Source organism: Bidens hawaiensis, unplaced genomic scaffold (assembly GCF_021521415.1).
Source record: "Bidens hawaiensis isolate Kalapana, Puna unplaced genomic scaffold, B.hawaiensis_p1.1 tig00004282_1, whole genome shotgun sequence".
Lineage (NCBI taxonomy): Eukaryota > Viridiplantae > Streptophyta > Magnoliopsida > Asterales > Asteraceae > Bidens > Bidens hawaiensis.
The window spans coordinates 1,949,471-1,971,738 of NW_027491257.1; the positions used below are offsets into that span (position 1 = coordinate 1,949,471).

At 35.9% G+C, this 22,268-nt stretch overlaps 1 pseudogene across 1 annotated transcript; it reads left to right on the forward strand.

Annotated features, from left to right (window-relative positions):
- The first annotated feature begins 409 nt into the window (after positions 1 to 409).
- Positions 410 to 15,785, forward strand: LOC143626081 (disease resistance protein Roq1-like; annotated as a pseudogene). Its single transcript, XR_013152369.1, has 6 exons — positions 410 to 616; positions 3,373 to 3,932; positions 8,101 to 9,200; positions 9,305 to 9,604; positions 10,097 to 10,780; positions 15,730 to 15,785. The product of XR_013152369.1 is annotated as a disease resistance protein Roq1-like (transcript).
- The last annotated feature ends 6,483 nt before the right edge of the window (positions 15,786 to 22,268 follow it).

The following is a 22,268-nucleotide window of genomic DNA, read 5'->3' on the forward strand; positions in this document are numbered from 1 at the left end:
TTCATAGGTAACGGTTTTTCACAATTTAGATAAAATAATTAATTTAAAATTTCAAAGAATAAAATTTTCACTTTATGCTTGTTTTTCAATAAATATTAATAAAAGGCTAAGGTCAGTCACAATAGATGGTTGATTTGTTTTTTTATATAACCTGTTTTTTTTCATATGGTGTGTTGTGTAATTTATTCTACCATATATATTATATCTTTATATATGTTGAACATAGTTTTTATATTTCACATTGTGCTATTATTTAAATAAATTTCTTTATTTTAACCCGTGTTCTACGCGGGTACGTAACCTAGTATTGAATATATATTGGTTGTTTTATGAACTACACCCAAACTTAATCTATATTTCTCAAAATTACAAGAATTCATTCAAAAAGTTTCTCTTAAAGTTGAAAAAAATGGATAACTATTCATCATCAACAACCACAGAGGATGGTACGTCCTCAGACGAGAATGAAATTGATGATGCAATTACAAGTGCAGTTCAAGTCGTGGTTCAATTTATGGAACGTGTTACTCATCCTTCACGACTGATCATGCAATTACAAATGGCTATGGATCTTGAAATTTTGTCGAAACACATCTCGACGTTCCAGGACCGAAACGTGAGCTCCCCTTTAAATTGCATGAACGAATCAAAAACAAATATGGGCTCGATGGTGACAAATGAAATATTTTATTTTTATTGGTTATGTGTTTTTCAAAAATGTTGATGGACATTTTTTGTTTTATTAAGTTTGTACTTTTTTAATTTTTAATGAAGTATTTTATGTTTTTTATTAAGTATTTTTTAGGTTTTATTTAATTTAAAATATAACTAAATAAAAGGATTATAAAAATATTTGTTAAAAAAGTATCTAATTATTTGACAATGATTAAATGGGCATGACATGACATCCTTTTTAGCTAAAAATTCTCATAATGACATGGCGTCCACATGGCAGAAAATGCCTCTAAAATGCTTGAACCACTACACATGGTCTAAAATGATAAGTTCATTACTTGTCTCCAAGCTGTGATTTACATGCGTATGTTGCACTGTGAATTTGATTGGTAAAACTTGGGCATTGCGGAGGCAAACCAATGCAAAACTTTTGGTATTGGTTATGATACTGGAACTATACATAAAACATAAAGTCGTCTAATTAACATACTTAAAATTAGACAACATAAAAATCCACAAAAACATTATAAGTCGTTTTTCGGAGGCAAGCCAATGCTAATCAAGACTTAAAATGCATTCTTGATTAATCAGTGTTCCACAAGTTGTTTTTCGGAGGCAAGCCAATGCGAATCTTCCAAACTTGTCACCCGATAACTTGCCTCTAGTAGTATAGGCTACACATTGATTTTTTTTATTTTATATGGAGGCGGTTTAGAAAGTTGTTAAGTGTTCGTAGGTGGATGTTTGAAAAGTGGACACAAATAGGTAGTTCGCTACTTGAACAAATGGACTTCAATTGTTATTTTATAATAAAAAATGAGGTGGCACATCGGAACACATACCTGTATGGCTGTAGTTACGATCCCTAGTCTGCTCGTTGAATAAGTAGACTTACTTTTTCACAGAGACATGACTTTTCAAGAGTCTGCTTGTCCAATAAGCAAGGTTACCTTTTAATTTTGAAGCAGGATTGATTCTCTTACACATTTTATTCTTTTTCTAGAGTTTGTTAGTTCAAGAAGCAAACTATACAAGTCCGCGTGACACGTGGGATAACTAGGGGCGACCTTGCTTATTCAACGAGTAGACTATGAATCTCAAGTATAGGTGTGTGTTCCATTGTGCCACCTCATTTTTTTTGTAATGAAAATCAGTTGAAGTTCATTTGTTCAAATAGCGAACTACCTATATGTGCCCATTTCTCAAACACCCACCTACAATCACTTAACAACTTTTTGGATGACCTTTGTAACCTTCAACCAAAACAACCTCTGGTTGAGCACACTTCAGCCTACCACCAAATCGTGGTTTGGCCGACCTTGTTACACAACTGATATCTCCACCACTCGTGAAAACTTGTCTGTTGATCACAAAACCTGGCTCCAATACTACCGTTGTCCCTTTGTTGATCGGATGCATTCTGATCATACATAACTCTCTTGGATACCACTGTTAATCAATACACACAATTACAATCAAGAGTATTACGACTTACGAGTATGAAGAACAAATTGAAAATGATTGGAACAGAACTTTGATTAACTTGAATGTGATAGATGATTACCATATACGTTTCAATCGACACTTTATAAACAACCCTAAGGTCACAATGGTTGGGATAATGACGGTTTTCTTCATAACCTTTTAAGGCGGTTGTGGATCACCTGACATGCCATGTTTTTACTTTTTAGTATTAGTATCGGGAGGAAGGATTAAGAGAAAACTCCTTAGAGAGAAAACTTAAAAAATCATAAAGAAAAAATTTTAATTTAAAAAAAATATTTTCAAAATTTTTTTTCTTGCATCCTTCTTATATGTTTTTATTAATTCAACAAAAAAGAATTAAAAAAATAATAAAAAAGTCGATGTAGAGCACATATGACACATATGCAATAGTGTTGTATTAAATATGTGAAATAGCGTATATTTTATATGTTCAATTGCATATATTTAGTAGTGTGTATTGTATATATTTGATAATGTTGTATTATATGCAAAAATATGTAAAAAATAAATAAAAGTTTCTGTAGTGCATATAATGTGCATTATTCTTGTATCGCAAGTGTATTCGATATGTGCAATAGTCCAATATTGCACATATATAATAGTGTGTATCAAATATGTGCAATACTGTTGTATTCTATGCAATACAACACTCTTGCATATATGCAAAACACGCTATTGAACATATGCACTACACCGACGATATATTTTTTTACAGTGTCAATCAATATATATAAGAAGAATGAAATAAAAAAAAAACTATAAAATATGTTTTATTTTAAAAGTTAAAAATAATTCTTTAAAAATTTTTATTTTTTTAAAAAAAGTTTTTTCTTGATCTCACCCGGATAAAACTTTTTTCCAGATTGTTAAAATATAATTCTAGAAATAAGAAAAAAAAACATATGCATAAAATACAAAGAAAGATGAAGGAATTATCCCCCGTTTGACGCTCCATTATTCAATCCACATGATAACATCGTTGGTAGATGGTAAGTGTGATGGGGAATCAACATGAATTTATATACAAATAAAATAATGACTAATAGTAGTAGTAATTTAATCTTCCGACCGTCTTAGTCAATTTTTAATAAAAGAAACTTGAATTATTTAAAGTATTTTGAAGTTTCCTGCATGTGACTTATCTTGGATCGGGGAAATCTCTCAATTATTTTATATATCTAAGCTGGCTAGCCATTTAGACCTGATTTCCACTTCTTGCCTTTGTACTCAAATTCGATCCACGAATCAATGGCATCTTCATCGTCCTATTCTCACTCCATTCCTGCCTCTGTTTCTCAGTCTTGGAATCATGATGTGTTCCTGAGTTTTAGTGGTGTAGACGTCCGCAAGGGCTTTCTGGGTCATCTCTATGAGGCTCTTGTACGGCAAGGAATTCAAACGTATAAGGATGACCAAACACTGGTTCGGGGTGAGTCAATCGGTCCTGCTCTCCGGAAGGCTATCCGAGAATCCCAGATTGCTATTATTGTATTATCCAAAAACTATGCAAATTCATCTTGGTGTCTGGACGAGCTTACCTGTATTATAGAGTGCAAGGACAAGAGAGGGCAAATCGTTATGCCTGTATTTTATGATGTGAATCCATCGGATGCGAGGAAACAAAATGGGAAATTTGGAGGAGCATTTATCAAACATGAGCATGTGAATAAGCACAAAGTTAAATCATGGAGAAATGCTCTTGTAAAGGCAAGCAACATTTCTGGATGGGTCCCTAAGGACTTTGCAAACGGGTAATTTTATTCTCCTTTTACTAGAAAAATACTTTCATACTTAAAATGTTTGCCTTTCATAACTCGTTTATACTTGAAATTAGAGTTGTCAATTTTGATATGGCATGGAAACTACTCTTGTCTCTTGATATTACATTTCCAGATACAAAGGTTCAGCTTAAGATATAAAATCATGTGGTGAAATTATTGTTTCCGTTTTTTTTCCCTCGCTTCTGGTTCCTTTGTCAATTTTCTTTTTCCTTTCGTTTTTTATTTTATTTATCTTTTTAACAACTAAATATGTTGCACTCGTAGGCTTTGATCCTTTGTCTTAATATTGTACTTGAATTTTTATATTAATTGTATTTATAAAAGTTGTCTTTTGCCAATTTTCTGTCACACCTAGCTTCATGGGCTTAGTATGACCGCAGTTGGTAGCTATTTTGTAAATATAGGGCGTAAGTTTTTTTATTAAAATATTATATATTATATTAAAAACTCGAGAATTAAACACCCGATATTGTCTTAGAAAAGATTTAAAGTGATTAAACATTAATTATACATGTTTGCATAATTAAAACAATATGAGTCATAAAGTCGTCTTATATATAACTAAGAGTACCTCCTCCATCTTCTAGCTACACTTTTCTAATGGCTAATATATACCTGCTTACATAATTATAAAATATGTCAGCGATGATTGCTGGTGAATACATTTACACTAAACCATTTATATAGACCTTTAGCTCAACTCAAAACTATTAAACGGCCCTATAGACTGAAATACCAAATATATCAAATAGTCATTCCCTAACAACCCTAATGTCCAACGTGATACCTACCGTCTGACCACATATGTATGGATCTAGGACAAACATATACCTAGACTGAGAGTCAGTGACTATTAAAGTTTTAAGATCGATCTTTAATCTCATGTAAACTTTTGTTATAATGACTCGATTAAATAATTAAAGGTATATTGGTTTTTATTAATCCTAACTATTGTCTTTCGGTCACTACCGGTCCCAACTAACGAATTGGCAGCTGACGGTCCCAACTTTTGACGTATTTGTTCATAACGGTCCGAAACTAATAGAATCCCAACGTCGTTAGTTTCAGGTCGCCGGAAAAACGTTTTTCGCCGGAAACTCAAATTTTTCCCAAAAACTCAACATTTTCATTCCAAACATCTTGGTAACTTTGTATCGGACCTTTAGGAACATTTTTCTAGTAAAAGCCTCAATTATTGATCGAGGTCACCGGAAACCCTAGAACCGTCGTTGGAATCGGTTGATGGTGCTCAAGTGGTGGTAGTTGGTTGGCGGTGAGTCAATTGTTGGTGGTTGCGGTGTTTAGGTGGTATTTTCTGGCAACAAATTTGACTTTTCCGGCCAAAAACGTTTTTCGACGACTTGAAACTAGCAATGTTAGGATTCTGTTAGTCGCGGACCATTAGGAACAAATACGTTAAAAGTTGGGCAGTAGGCAATTTATTAGTTGAGACCAACAGTGACCAAAAGACAATAGTTAAGATTAATAAAACCAATATTCATAATTAAAAGAGCTGAGGCATATTCACCTTGTTGAGTGGGTCAATCTATAATCTATAACTAATCTCTGCCTCTTAATGATTTTCAAACATATAGTTCTAAATAATAATTTAATTAGTTATCCATATTGATGTACGACACTATGTGTCTATTTTCATAGTTTCAAATCTTGAAAAAATACGACTTTAGACATTTATTCTATAAAATCATTCCTTTTAATATTGACGTTTCTTACTTTAAATAGATGAAACGTTCACTGTTTCAAAATGAATGTCTTTTACTCTTGACGAAATATTGTATTCCAAACCTTTTGTATAAAACCTTTAAGGTTAGACTATACCCCCTACTAGGTTCTAAGTTATGCAATGAATTTTACTTAAGGCATAATCCCAACCTTATTGCGGTTATTCAGAGAGTAAAGCTTAGGATTAATCGGATAGTACTTCTACTATACGTCGGGATATGTCGGAACTCCAGATGGTCGTCGGGACTTCAACTTGACGGCACGAACTTTGAGGCTCAAAGATTCGTCGGTCATCGTAGAGGTCAAGAACGAGTTACGTGGCAATATGAGAGTGTTTTGAATGAGTTTTGAATGAAATTTTAAACACCCCATGCGGCCCCGTTTTATAGCTTGTTCATTCTTTGTGAAGGACCGTTACGGATGGTGGCGGTCAGCCACGCATCCTCTAAGCCACCATACCTTCAACCGCAAGATACATGTTGATACGTGTCCGTCACACGAGCTGATTTACTAGCCACATGTCAACACGTGTCGCTTTTCGTCAATTAGTAGCACCACGTGACACAACATATTATTTGCTTAATGAAAAAGGTAGCGGACTATAACCGTTGGGGGCGATCCACCACCAATCTACAAAAAAATCTTGTTGGTCCGCCACCTACTCCGGTGGACAATTTTTGAGATTCACCCTTTGATGTAGGGTGATAATAAGACCGAATTTACCTAACCGAAACTGCATAAATCAAAAAAACCGAACTAAAGTATTAACCGACTGTTAATTTTTTGTTTTTTTGAAATTCGGTTCGGTTTCATTTTTATAAAACAGAAAAAACTGAACCGAACCGATTGATGGTGATGAAAATGATGAAGACTGGGACTAAATTTTGAAGATGAACTAGATGATGAATGAAGACTAGCACTAAACTTTGAAAATGAACAAGATGATGAATGAAGACCAGGACTAAACTTTTAGTGTTTTTTTCATTAAGAATTTTGTTGAATTCTAAACTCCACTACTCTATCAACATTTTATCCATATGATTCCACCTAACATGCATCTATTTTTTTATTCAATATATTTGTGGTACTCAAATACGCTCTTACAAGCTTAAAGCTATCATCTTCATTTTTAAACTTTTTTTTTTGCAATGTCTACATATAGCTGAAAAAAACCCGACTATAACCGAACGGAAACCGAAAATAACCGAAAAACCGAAAATCAAACGATTTGTATATTCAAAAAATCGATGACTTCGGTTTCGGTTTTTGCCTAAAAACCGAACCAAACCGTGCTCATCGCTACTTTGATGTTTGATTGTATGACAGTTTTAGCATGATAATTTTTGAGATGTTACATTTTCAACCCTTCTTTTCAATTGTTAATTAAAAAGGTGAAACTAAAAACCAAATCTAGGGTTATTGGCCCATATTAGATCACTAAATATGGAAATGTTAAAAAACAAAGGCAGACCAAAATGAAAGTATGAGAAGGATTTGTGACCACAAAAAAACCCATATAGTCGGGCTCTCTTTTAGTTTGCTTCGCGTAGCGCGAAGCAACAACTATCAATCCCTTCGCGTAGCGCAAATGGCTCTATTACATGGATCTTCTTTGCTACTTCTTGATTTCTGCATTGGGAAATGTGCCATTCCATTCCGCTCTTCTACGTTAACATTCCAAGCTCGTAAATCACCCTGATAAGCATCCTTAGTGTCCAATGACTTGAAACACATAAACAAGCTTAAAGTACCAAATTTCACAATATATTTAAACTATTATAAAGCAATTAATACAACAATATACACGACTTATGCCCGACAACCAGCATTGTGTCTTTGTTCCTTAATATTGTGTCATACTACTCAACATAGTGTTATATTTTTCTTAGAGAAAAGCCACAGTGTCGAGAAAAAATAATACGGTGACGAAAATAAACAAAAAAACACAATGATAAACAAAAAGACCTAAGGATTCTTTTTTTTTTGAATGAGGACGACAAGAACATTTAAGTTCTTATACTTTTCTCTTTTTTTTATTTATAGTTTGAGTTATGATTCTTTTAATTATTTTTCTTGAAATTTTTTTGAGAAGTTCTTTTAACCACAGTTCCTTCACATCCTTTTCATTTTTATGACTCTTTGTATTTTAACATAATACTTGTTTAAAAAAAATTCCTACAATGCAATAAAACATTTTTTTTTGTCTCGAATACGTTTTCATCACATGTATTTCTTATGAGCAATATCGTAAAATTAACAAAAAAAAAGGCGAAAGAGAAACAATTATATGCAAACCATGTATGGAATGAATTAGACGTAATAGACTTTAGGCGAACATGTGATTATTTTGTATGTAATATATACTTCCTTATGTATCGATTGTTTGATTGTTCAGGCATGAAGCAACATGCATTAAGGACATTGTTGCTACCGTTTCTAGTACGTTGTTATCTCTAGCTGTAAGTGTTAATATTGACCTCATTGGAATAGAGATTCGCTTGCAAGATTTGAAATCGAAGTTAGAAATTGGGACGGGTGGTGTGTGCATGGTTGGAATATGGGGGGGTTGGGGGTGGTGGTAAGAGTACACTCGCATCTGCCGCTTATGAGGATATCTCTCACCAGTTTGAAGCACATTGTATTCTTAAAAATATTCGTGACGAATCAAGCAAGCATGGTTTGAACATGTTGCAAAGCAAAATTCTATCACTTTCTTTGAAAAAAACTGTGGATATAAATAGTGAGATACAAGGAAAAAGCATTTTAAAACGTTGGATGTGTCATAAACGAGTTTTAGTTGTTCTTGATGATGTTGATGACGTTGAACAACTAGAGGCATTAGCCGGTTCACACAAATGGTTTGGTGATGGCAGTCGGATAATAATCACAACCAGGGATGAGCATCTGCTTACCCGCCACGCAGACAAGATATATGAAGTGAGTTTGTTGTCTCATGACGAGGCTACCAAGCTCTTCCGAACACATGCATATCGAAAAGACAAACCTATAGAAGATTATGAGATGCTTTCACAAGATGTAATTTCGTATGCTGGTGGGCTTCCATTAGCACTCCAAATTCTTGGTTCTTTTCTACATGACAAAAACAAAGATGAGTGGATAAGTGCCTTGGCTAAGTTAAAACGCATCCCAAATGTTAAGCTCATGGAAAGACTAAAAATAAGCTACGATGGACTTGAACATCACGAAAAAGCGTTGTTCTTAGATATTGCATGTTTCTTGAGGAGATGGGAGATTAACCAGGCAATGAGGGTGCTCGACGCTTGTAGCTTTTACCCTAGTATAGGGGTAAAGGTCTTGGCACAAAAGTCTCTCATAAATCTTTCAAATGGAAGACTTGACATGCATGACTTGGTAGAAGAAATGGCCCACTACATTGTTAGAGGGGAGCACCCTAATAATCCTGAAAAACATAGTAGAATTTGGCAAGAGAAAGATATTCTAGAGATTTGTTCTATGGGAGCTGATAATTTAATGGTACGTTATAACTTTATTTGCACAATAAGTTTTATATGTTCATCTAGTTATGATGTTTGTATAGTGGCATATATAACCGTTGTTCCCTTGATTATTTAACACAGGAAAATAACCATATTGAAGTAATAGCTTTACCAAGTTATATTAGCCATCCAACTTCTCCTCGTGTTGGTGCAATTAAGTCTCCTAAGAATAACCGTTCACAAAGACTTATTAAATCTCCACTGCCAAGTTATGTAAGTGATCCATGCCTCCCTCAGGTTGTTGCAAACATGAAGAAACTTCGATGGATTTATTGGGAAGGGTGTGCGGCATCTTCATTTCCATCAAATTTTCGGCCAACTAAGCTTGGCTGTCTAATATCTATAAGGGGTCAGCAAACACAACTCTGGAAAGGGCGTAAGGTACATGTTTCTTGTTGTTTCACAAACTACAAATGACCATTAGTTATAAGAAAAACGGGCCAGATTACAAACAACGGATGTTTTTTGGCGAAATTTCGAGAATTAATTTAATTTAATTTAATTTAATATAAAAAAGTTATATGGAATAAAGTTGTATAACAATATCAAATTTTATGGAATAAATTTGTTTAATAATATCAAAATCTGGTCAACTTTAGTCATTTTTTGAAGTTTGGATTACATGCATCTATCCATGGTTGGTCATCATTTAATGTTGCTTGGGTCAGGCGTAAAGGATGTGATTTACACCTTCAAAGTTATGATGTAAATTTCATTGTTATGAATTTAAGTGTTGTAACATATGCTATATATATATATATAGTATAAAATTTATTATATAGATAAATTCAATAGTGTAAAATTCATCTCCCACCTTATGATCTGGCCATGGGCAACAAAGTATTTGACTTTTCTATACTTGTCTTAAAACAGGATCTACCAAACTTGAAAATTCTTGATCTCCGTTATTCTTCCTTCCTAACGACGACACCGGATTTTAGTGGTCTTCCATGTCTTGAACGCTTGATTTTAGAGGACTGTATACAATTAAAAGAGATTCATCCTTCAATTGGATATCATAAAAGACTTATTTCTGTGAACATGAGGGGATGCAAAGAACTTAGAACTTTTCCACCCATCAAACACATGAAAAAACTGGAGACTCTTGAGCTCTCTTACTGCCATAAGCTTCATAAGTTTCCAGATATTCGAACGCACATGGACAGCTTGATAAACCTTCATTTAGAGAGTACTGATATAGAAATAATCCCACCTTCAGTTGGACAACTTTGTACCAACCTTGTTATCCTTGATCTAAGGGGTTATAAGAAGCTAAAAAGAATACAGGGCAGCTTTCGTCTCTTAAAACGTTTGAAATATCTTCAGCTCTCTGGCTGTGATCAACTTGAGGAATTAGCAAGGGATTTTAAGGACGAGGAATGTTGTTTAGAGGAGCTTTCTTTAGATCTCACGAGTGAAGAATTAACCTCATCCAAGAATCTTATGAGTTGTATATTAAGCTTGATCCTTGTCGGGTTAGGTTTAATACTTTTACAAAACAATCACTTATTTATGTTTATATTGGGTTCTATCTTAACATTGTATTATGGGCCGTAGGTGAAGACAATTGGATCAAAACCACAAATCAAGAACAAGAGAAAACAAAACAGACAGCCCGATTCTTATTGCTTGAAAGAAAGAAAACAAAAGTATTTTTTGTGTTTGTGTTGATTACAATGCTGCAGGACTGCCCCTTTTATATTAGGTAGGCTAGGTAACTAAGAAAGGAAATTTGCTAAAAATAAGACACAAAATATTCAGCCATAAAGACTAAATAATAACAGAACCTAATCTTGCTCCTAGGATCACTCCTCCTAGAAATACTCTTTATTGACCCATGATTTATTCAATTTATTCTTTTTATTCAAGATTAACTAACAATCTCCCCTTTAATCTTGAATAATCTTCATTCCCAACAGCTCTTTCATTTCAGCAAATTGTTGCCTTGGCAAAGCTTTTGTAAGAATGTCTGCCTTCTGCAACTTCCCACTGATGTGTTCAACCTTTATCTCCTCTTTCTCAATGCACTCCCGTATGAAATGGTAGCGCGTGTTAATGTGTTTGCTCCTTCCGTAAAACACCGGATTCTTCATAAGTGCTATGGCGGATTGGTTATCAACTTTCATGGTCACCATTTCTTCCTTCCAGCCTGTTATCTCAGCAAGTAAGCCTCTCAACCAAAGTGCTTGGCAAGTTGCGGTAGCGGCTGCCATAAATTCAGCTTCACACGAGGATAAAGCTACAGTGTTCTGTTTCTGAGAGTTCCATGCTACCGGTGCATTATTGAAAAAGAAAACAAGGCCTGTTGTGCTCTTACCATCATCTAGATCGGTCATGTGACTGCTGTCACTAAAGCCGAGAATTTCCTTGCTGCCATTCTTAGGATAGTGTATCCCAAGTTCAGTCGACCCTTTAACATATCTTAAAATGTGTTTGACAGCTTGCATATGTGTTTGTTGTGGCGATTGCATGAAACGACTTACGAACCCAACTGAGTAGCTCAAGTCTGGTCTGGTGTGGGTTAAGTACCGAAGACTCCCCACCAGTTTCCTATACTCGGTTGCATCAACTTCAGCTCCAACATCTTTCTTTGACAGCTTCAAACCAGGCTCCATAGGAAACTTTGTTGCATTGCAATCTGCAAGTCCTGCTAGATTCAGTAGTTTGCGAGCGTACCCAGCTTGTTTTATAGATATGCCACAACTTCCTTGGCTTACCTCGATGCCAAGGTAATATTGGAGTAATCCTAGATCACTCATTTCAAAACGGCCTTCCATTTCCTTCTTGAAAGTTGCTATATCTGATTGTCTCCCCCCGGTGACAATCATGTCGTCTACGTACACTCCCACAATTAACAATTGTTTGTTTGTCACCCTTTTGTACACAGCATGCTCATGTTTACACCTTATGAAACCCAACAACTTTAAGGTGTTATCTAGGCGTGTGTTCCATGCTCGAGGAGCTTGTCTCAAACCGTAGAGTGCCTTCCTTAGTTTGTAGACTTGGTTTTCTTTTCCTTTCTTCACAAAGCCTTCCAGTTGGGTTACATACACCTCCTCCTTTAATTCTCCATGGAGGAATGCAGATTTTACATCCAAATGATGTACTTCCCACCCAAAGTAGGCTGCCAATGCGAGGATCAATCTCACGGTCTCCATTCTTGCAACCGGTGCAAACACCTCCTCGAAATCGACCCCATACTGTTGTACATACCCCTTTGCGACCAGGCGTGCTTTGTGTTTTGTAACTGCTCCATTTGCATCTTGTTTTACTTTGAATACCCATTTCAAACCGATGGGTTTATGACCTTGTGGTAGATCAGTCAACTTCCACGTGTCATTCTTCTCAATCGACTTCAATTCTTGCTGCATTGCTACTTCCCATTCCTTTTTATTTGCAGCTTCATTGTAGTTTCTGGGTTCATTTTCCATTAGGAGTAAATTTATGTTGCTGTTTTCATAAGTTTCACCAATAGATCTATAACCCCGAATTGGAGTGTCATCAAACACCTCATCTTCAGCCATAGATGGGTCTCCCACGCCTTCACTATCAGTTGGTTCCCTTGGTAGGATAGGTCCTCTACCTGTTACTGCCATCATGGGGCTGCTGGAATCTGACCCAGTTGAAGAATCAACAAAAGAATTGTTTTCTTCATGACTCTGATCATCCAATGGCTGGTTTAGGTCAGCCGTAGATGCATCAAAGTATGAGAAGTCTTCTGTTTCAGAATCAGTGTGCACCATAAATTCTGTAACTTCTGGTGCACTGTTGCTTGATGATTCTGACCAATCCCACTTTGTATCTTCTTCAAACACCACATCTCTACTCACCAAGATCTTATTTGTTGTTGGATCTAGAAGTCGATATGCCTTAGTGTTTGGTTGAACACCAAGATGCACTAGTCTTCGGCTTCTATCATCCAGCTTTTTCAGATGTGTAGTCATTATTTTTGCATAACATACACACCCAAAAATTCTGAGTTGATCTAGGTTTGGTTTTCGGCCCTTTAAAGTTTCATACGGTGTCTTGTCCTTTAAAGCTCTTGTAGGAACTCGATTTAGGATATAGAGAGAGTGCCTTATTCCTTCTCCCCATAAATCTTGTGGAAGTTCCATAGCCTTCAAGATAGTCCGTGTCATCTCCAAAATGGATCTATTTCTACGCTCCACCACACCATTTTGTTGTGGTGAGTATGGTGCGGAGAATTGATGTGTGATCCCCTCTTGATTACAAAAGTCTTCAAAGGCACGAGAAACGAACTCACCACCATTATCCGTTCTCAAATTCTTAACTTTTGTTTCAAGCTCCAATTCCATTTGATTCTTGAATCTCTTAAAACATTCAAAGACTTCATCTTTTGTCTTGATCAAATAAGCCCACATGAACCGGCTATAATCATCAACGATTAGAAACATATACCGGTTTCCACCTTTTGTGGAGGGAGAGATTGGACCACACACATCTGCATAAATTAGCTCAAGAGGCTTCTTGGCTTGATTACTTGTTTGATTAGGAAAAGGGGTTCGAGTTTGTTTCCCAATAAGACAAGAATCACATACCTGTTTTGGGTGCTCAATCTTTGGAACTCCAATTGCCATATTCTTGTTTTCTAACAGCTTTATGGCGTCAAAATTGAGATGCCCGAGTCGGGCATGCCATACCCAAACCTCGTCCTTCAAATTTGACAGCAAACAAACCGGATCTGCCACCTTCAAATCAATCTTGTACAGCCGGTTTGAAGACCTTAGCACCTTCATGATGAGTCTCCCCTCTGCATCTCGCATCCATAAGTACTCATCTTTCATGAGAACCGAATATCCAATTTCTGTAAATTGGCCCAAACTAAGAATATTACTTCTTAGATAAGGTATGTAATAGACATCTTCAAGAATCTTTTGTTCACCATTCTTGCATGCTAAGATAATCATTCCTTTTCCTTCTATGTTCACGTATGAACCATCTCCAAATCGAACATTTCCAACCGTGTTGAAATTGAGTTTGGAAAAGATTGCACGATTACCCGTCATGTGGTTGCTTGCACCATTGTCAAGGAACCATGTGTGATCTTCCTTTGATTCTTGATCATACCGCTGTGGAATCACTTTATCTTCATTTAGAAAAACAAATTCCTTCTTGCTTTCTGAATGAACTGTCATCAACAGTGCTGGTCCATCTTCTTGTACAAGATTTGCTGCCTCATCTCTTCGTTTTGTGGGACAATCAGACGAGAAATGGCCCTTCCCATCACATCGGAAGCATTTCAAGTTTGATCTATCCCTCCCCTTTGAATGCTGTCGTTCTTCAGCTTTCGCACCATTCGAAGATGATCGACCTCTGCCTCTCCCTTGGCCTCTATTACTCCTTCCAGCAGACCCACGTCCCCGACCAGAACCCTTTTGATCGCGGTTTCTGTTCTGCCAATCTTCATAGGATAATAGGAGTTGGTCGCCACCTTTAGTACTTGATTTTATTCTTTCTTCATAGGCTCTCAATCTCCCGATTGCTTCCTGGAATAACATAGTATCCAGATCAGCAAATTGTTCGATTGAGGCTACGATTGGTAGAAACCGATCAGGAACAGCCCCAAGAAACTTGCGAACTAGTTTCTTTTCTTCCATCTCCCCTCCAAGGCTGTTTGTTTTAGATACGATTTCTCCTAATTTTCCAGCAAAGTCTTCTATTGATTCACTTTCCTTCATCTTCAATGCCTCGAACTCTGTTTCTAACAGCCCCAAACGGGCTTGTTGAACTCGTTCAGCTCCGATGAATCTTGCCTTCAAAGCATCCCAAACTTGTTTTGCCTGCTCAAGATGAGCAAGCTGCAAAACTAGTTCTTCTGGGATTGCTTGATACAAGTATGCAATCGCAAGGCTGTTTTTCTTCGGATCAACCTCGACTCCAGCCCTTGGTTCGATTGCTTCCCAAACACCATGTACATTGAAAATAGCCTTGATTTTGACAGCCCAGATAGTGTAGTTTGAGGGAGTCAAAATCGGGCATTGCAATGACAAGGTATGCTCTCTTGGTCCTCCATGGATTGCTTCTCTTGGTCCTCCTTGGTTTGCTGGATTTGCCATGCCTTTTCTGTTGCTTTCTGAGATACTCTCTTCTTCTGTCCGTCGAAAAAGACTGAGCCTTCAAGCAACTGAACACTCTTAACCTGGTGCTCTGATACCAATTGAAGACAATTGGATCAAAACCACAAATCAAGAACAAGAGAAAACAAAACAGACAGCCCGATTCTTATTGCTTGAAAGAAAGAAAACAAAAGTATTTTTTGTGTTTGTGTTGATTACAATGCTGCAGGACTGCCCCTTTTATATTAGGTAGGCAAGGTAACTAAGAAAGGAAAATTTCCTAAAAATAAGACACAAAATATTCAGCCATAAAGACTAAATAATAACAGAACCTAATCTTGCTCCTAGGATCACTCCTCCTAGAAATACTCTTTATTGACCCATGATTTATTCAATTTATTCTTTTTATTCAAGATTAACTAACAGTAGGCCACATAACTTATGCTGAACCGATCCTAGGTTTGGTTGGTGTTTAGTTAATCTGCAGATTGATGAATCGGCAGTGTGGGGACCATTTCGGTATGTTAACCGATTTCATTGCATTGCTTGCTTCGTTTCATATAATGCAGAGAACAATCTGTGAATCTGTAACAAGTTTGTAGAATCTTAAATGCAAAACTTGTGTTTGCCAAATATTGTTAATCTTATATCAAAAGTGTGTGTGTTCGCGTATACGTGTTACAATGGAATGTCGTCAAAGAATAACAAATTACTGGGATTGAAAACATTGTAAGCAGAACACAGTGGCAATATATTTTGCCACTGTGTTGTGTTCTGCTTACAAAGTTTTCATCAAAAAACCTCGATGAGTCTGAGCTTCCTAAACTTTCACATTTTTAAGAAAGTTGAATCTTAGTTGTTGCAATTTGGGAATACTGAAAAAATACGCAAAACAGGTCAAGGAGCAATAGCGATGACATTCTTTGCCTTAACGGAGACTATATAGTATTAGTAGCAACACCGGAAGCAGCAATTCTTGACCATTAGCTACAAGGTATAGCCATTCGTTTTTACTATGAAGTTAAATTAGTTATACTTTGGGTTTTTTCAAGAATGCAAAGAAGTACGGTTTTGTTATTTCATGACACTAAACTATCTGACCATCGAAATGATATGAAACTAGTTACAAGTTATGTTACACACAGTGGCAAAGCTTGGGTTAAGATATAGGGGTGACCGAATTTACGAACGGGTGACCAGGCTCAATACCTATTAAAAGTTTTGGATAAAATCGCTAAAATTTGCACTACGAAACGAAAAAACGATGGGGACCGGGGATACCCCAGTCCCTCTTATCCTACGCCCCTAGTTACACAGTTTTGTCTTACGTTACTAAGTTTTCTCGCAAGAAAAGACCGAGGACATTAGCATCATTTGGAAAGTATGATGAAATTTCTTCTATAATGAGTTGACGACACATATATTGAGTTACGACCACATGTCTCTTTTTTGGACGTGTTTTTTCACTCTTTTGTTCTAATTTCTGCTGCGGTCATACTAATTAATCATTACTCTTGTCCAGCTTTCCGTTAATTTTGCTAATTGTATATTATTTTGCAGCTGTGGAAATGCAATTTGAAACAAAAATTCAAACTCAAAAAGTTATGCAAATTTTTTTTTGAACAGCAATGCATATAAATGTGTAATATAACAGGAGCTGGAGGAAATAAGCAATTCACACATACAAAGAGCCATTGGCGGATCCAGCATACAAACGGGTGGTTCCCCGGAACCACCCGAGTTTCGAAATAAAAGTGTACGGATACATAGAAGACGCGTAGGAACCACCTTATAAATTAAGAGGGAACCACCTAAAAAAAATTCCTGGATCCGCCACTGCAAAGAGCAAAAGCAGATTAAAATAAACCAACATAACTAATAGTCAAACCATAAAACAAGAAAATGGGTTCGAACACCAGTTCTCCCAAGTAATCTGCTTGTATGAAGATCTTGATTTGATCCATCCGAACAAATTGATCTTGATGTCTTCTTTAATAGAGGTTTAATTGTTTAGAAGATGTGATGTGTTGCTAAAGCTTATATGAAATATAAGGAATGAGGTATGACTTCGGACCATAATCGAGACCATGATAAAAAAAAGAGTAGTTATTAGGCTTAAAAGAAGATATATGAAAGTGATTGAATATGCAGCTTGAGGGCAAACAATGTATAAGTAAGGGAATGTGATGGGTGGACCGTAGGGCAAACCTTAATTGTAGTAATTATAATAACAAATGTGTGGTTTAAGGTTTAACTTCAAGGAATTAGATGACTACATTCAATTTTGTTATTACAGGTACAAGTGACGTGAAAGGGTGTTCGAATGTGGTATGATGGAAGGGAGCAAAAGATTAGATGCTTGATGAAGTCAACAACAAAGAATTGAAAAAACAAAAGTGATGTTCGAGCTGAAGCTACCGTAGATTACGTTAGCTACCGTAAGCTACAATAGAGATCCTGGCTTAGGGTCCTACCGTGGACAGACAAAACCCATCGTAGAAGATTCAACGCTACCGTAAGCTACGGTAGCCACCGTAGCTTACGGTAGACTCCGCGCTGGCGGCGGTTACAAGTGTAAAAACGTGTTTTAAGAGACTTTTCACATATCTTTTTCATTATTCCGACTTAGAAGTTGGTGAGGGTGATCTTGGGTGCCATAGAACATTGTTTTGGGCTTTCTAATTGTAGATTGAAGCTCTGATCAATTGGTGATTTGGATTTGACATGCTATTGATGATCCAAACAATGTGTGGCTAATTCTCTTTGTGTTTCTCTTGGGATGTAAGGTTATTTGCAAGATACTTATGTTATTTGTTCTTGAATTTCTAGAATGATTATATAATCTATGATGTTTAGTATTAACATGGTATTGGTGTGATTGTGTGTAGATTGTTAATATCGTTTAAACCTAGTTTTTAATCCATATGTTTTTGGTGTCATTGACAATTGAGCTTTAGTGTGACATTTGAGCCAAAACAAGGTACACCTCAGTACGTATTTACTGATTAAGCAAATAAACGTCTTTTGCGTAACAAGCGAACGATTAACCGAACAGGTCGGGTTATGACCCAGATATCTCGGGGGGCCATTTATAAGTGATATACGATCTATACAAACTAAAATATTAGAAATATGGTCTTAGTTTGATAGCAAACAAGTTAAACGAAAACATGCTCGTTTAACCACCCGCCATAGAATTAAACGCGAAAGATAGTTACAAAACAAGCATTGTATCATCCGTTAAGCCGAAAAAGACTTACCAAACACTTATTTGAAATATTTTAAGCGATCCGTGAAAATATTTTTGATTTTTACAAACATATAGTATGCTTTTATAATTTTACACAAAACTAGCCGAAAAACACTTGTTTTCGCGTTGTTTAACGCACCCGATAAGTTTTTCGTGCCAAAAACCGAACCTGAACTAAATTTGGACCGGACTTTTCGTATTTGGGCTTGAGAAATCAGAAACTTGGGCCAAAATGGGCCCAAAGGGGGCCCATGATGGTCCGATCGCAATCAGCAGCCCCCCCTTGTTTATTCTTTCACATTTAAACTAGGTTCAAGCCATTTTAACATCATTTCTTGGAAAACTCTGGACACCCCTTCTGTTTCAGCCAGAAAACTTCCACAACCCTAAGGTAAGAGCTTAAATAAGTAGCTTTTTTACTTGTTTGAACTTGTTTAATACCATAAAAACATGTCTTGGTTACTAAAAATCATTCCTAACCGTGTAAAAATCCTAAAAATGGTCCATAAACATGTTTTGATCATACACATGGTAAGGAACCTGTTTTGATAATTTTTTTGGCCATAAACACGGATTAAAGGGTTGAAACGACGTTTTTACGGTTCAAAAGTTCGTTTTTGTGCACTAGCCGAAACCCTAATGTAAGGGCTGTTATGTTGATGAAATATTTCTTGGTTTGTGATATAGGACTTGTACCTAGCTTGCTTAGAAGCACAAGAACCTGAAAACTTGATTAAAAGATCAGAAACGAGCCAAACCCGCTAAGGTAATGCCGAAACACTAGCTTACGGGCTATTTAGGTTAAGGTTGTGATGTGCATATTTTTAGGACTTGAAATTTTTCAGGGACATCAGGGATCATGTCAGTGAGTCCCTGTTTAAATTTGGTAATTTTTCGACCATCCGAGAATATTTGGCGAATTTATTACCGAATTGGGACGTTTATTTGGGAAAAATAGCTAAAATACTTAAAAAATTATGAAATTTTTCTGGGAACTCATATTTGATGTATTTTGGTAACATATAAAATTTGGGATCATTTTGAGAAGTTTAAAGGTATTTTGTTTATTTGCGTTCGTGTGAATTTTTACAGCCGAATTTGGGCCGAAAATAATATCGCACGAGCTTTTTACATTCTGGAATTGATACAGGTTGTTTTGGGACATGATTTTAGTATTCAGGAATTTTTGGTGAATTTTTGAAAATTGTTTGGGGTAAACAGACGATTTTCAGACGAAATATAGCTGATAAAATGAATTTTTATAAATTAATAAATCAGTAAATAAATTCCAAAAATATTTTTATTAAAATCTACATATTTTAATTGATAAGTGGTTAAATTTTAATAATTTAGTGATTAACGATTAATTAATTATGCTAATCTGAATATTAAACAAATTCAGTTTTTATAAAAACCGGCAAGTTCGCGACCAGTGAATCTGCGGAAATATCAAAACACCAAGAGTGATCAAAAATAATATTTTTGGACTAGTTAAGTGAAAATGAACTTTTCTATGAGAAACCTGGACAATCCGGGTGGATTGTGCGCGTTTCTTCTCAAATCAAACTGAATAAGCGGAAACGGGCCCCGTGGCTAATCCGGGACCCCAGTATGTGATCTTTCTTTATAACTTAATCATTTTATTAACCAATACATTTACCCAAGCTTATTTTCCCATAACTGTTTTCTTAACGCGTAAACGAACAACTTGGCCTAGCTGGGAAAACGGGAATCTGAGCCAAGTTCAGTTTTAAGTATTAGACATTGAACAACATCACAACCTAAGCCTATTGCCACTTTCTGGGCGTTCCAGCTACACCCAGATTAGTTATACAGCCCAGTTTAGTATTGAGATTATAATAATATTAAAATATTAATATTATTATAATATTAATTATAGGAACTACTGATAGCGGACCGAACAAACCACGAGTTGATACAATACGGAATATCTACAAAACCGTGAGTTTCATGACCCCACTTTTAAACTGTTTTACGAACTTTTGGGGTGAAAATCATGTTTGCTTATATCTATATACTTATCTGAAACATGTGATGATGTGAATTATCTAAGTGCTAACACATGAAAGTCCCCACAATCACAGTGATTAACTTCGAGCCGGTGGCTTGTGAATAGTACTATTGGTTTGACAAACCCAAACGGAATCGGCCTGGTTTCCGTGTCACATAGCGCCGTTTGCACATGACCATATTTATACAAACAGGCTATGTAGTGTTAGACATAGCTACCGGGGAATGTTGTGGGTGGAAGGGGAGCCACAGTGGTTGATTGAGCGTGGGAAATGGAGGCACGCAGCACGAACAGTCCAGGCTTCACTGTAGCTTAGCATAATTACATCACATACATCATTTACATACATACATACTTATTTCATAATTACAAGTGTTGACTTGCGAACACTCATTACTGTTTTCTTGAAACTCGTGAAACTCACCAACTCTAGTAGTTGACCTGTTTTAAACTGCTTTTCAGGTGTACATAAATCGGAATGATTGGGTGATCTGTTACTTGCCTGAAGTGTGTGGTTGATGCTATGTGAATAGAAGCAAGGGCGTTATTAGTAAGAATGTATAGTTAACGAACTAGTTTTGTTTGTATCGCTTAGACTGTTAAACAATGATAGAACAAAGAAATGTAATATATTGTAAATTAGTTTGTAATGTTTCTTTATAAACAATGTATTGATATCAGAGGTGTCTGTTACATTCCCGTTTTACGCTTCCGCATTGTGCTAGTCGGGGTGTGACATTTAGTGGAATGGATTAGGGTTGGTTATATTGATTGATTATTGGGCAACAACTTCACGTTCTTTGAGTCCGAGTACTTCGTTCTTTTTAATCACAAACAATTGCATCTTTACGAACCAAGTTATTGTGGTTCTTTCTAGAGAACATTAACATTTGTTGTTGCGCGAAAACATGAAACCCGAGAGGAATACTCGTTTAGTTACTTGTTTAAAACTTTTGTGTTAAATTACTTTAATTCTTAAAATCAAACCAACCAAACTTTGAGACTACTTTATGCATTTTACTTAGTCTTTATTAATTTATAAACTGCTTAGTTAACACATTTTTCAGAAACTCCTTATGTTCGATACCCATTTACAACTAGCTAATTAGGATATTTGGGACTAAATTTGAGTGGGACTTCGACCTACTACGATTAAGATTACATATAAGAGAACTAAAAACGGGATAACAGAAGAGGAGTAAACAAATTTAGTAAACCAATTTGACAAGATATATAAGTGAATTTACTAAAATAATTTTATTTACGAATAAATAAAAACATTAAACTAAATAGTTAGAGTAAGTAGGGCATCGTATCCATGAAGAGCATGTGGTCAGTATTACGCCTTTTGTTTTATTATTTATTCTGATATTAATCTAAGTGGACAAACGATCTCAAGCAAAAATTGAAAGATTGATTTTAAAAACAATTTAAGTAAAATGCAACCTCCTACGGGTTTCAGGTTCTAGGTTTCACACAAAACTTATTTAATTAATTGGATACCACATTGACATGGTGTTGGAAATTAGTTAACATAGCTATTGAGACAGGCTTTTGTCATCAAACATATGCAATTCAATTACCCAGTCTACTAGTATCAAATCAACCCCCTCTAGTCACCCAACCCGCTTATAGGTTTTGTCATAAACCGAACATGGTTGTAAAGAAAGAACTCAAAACACCAAC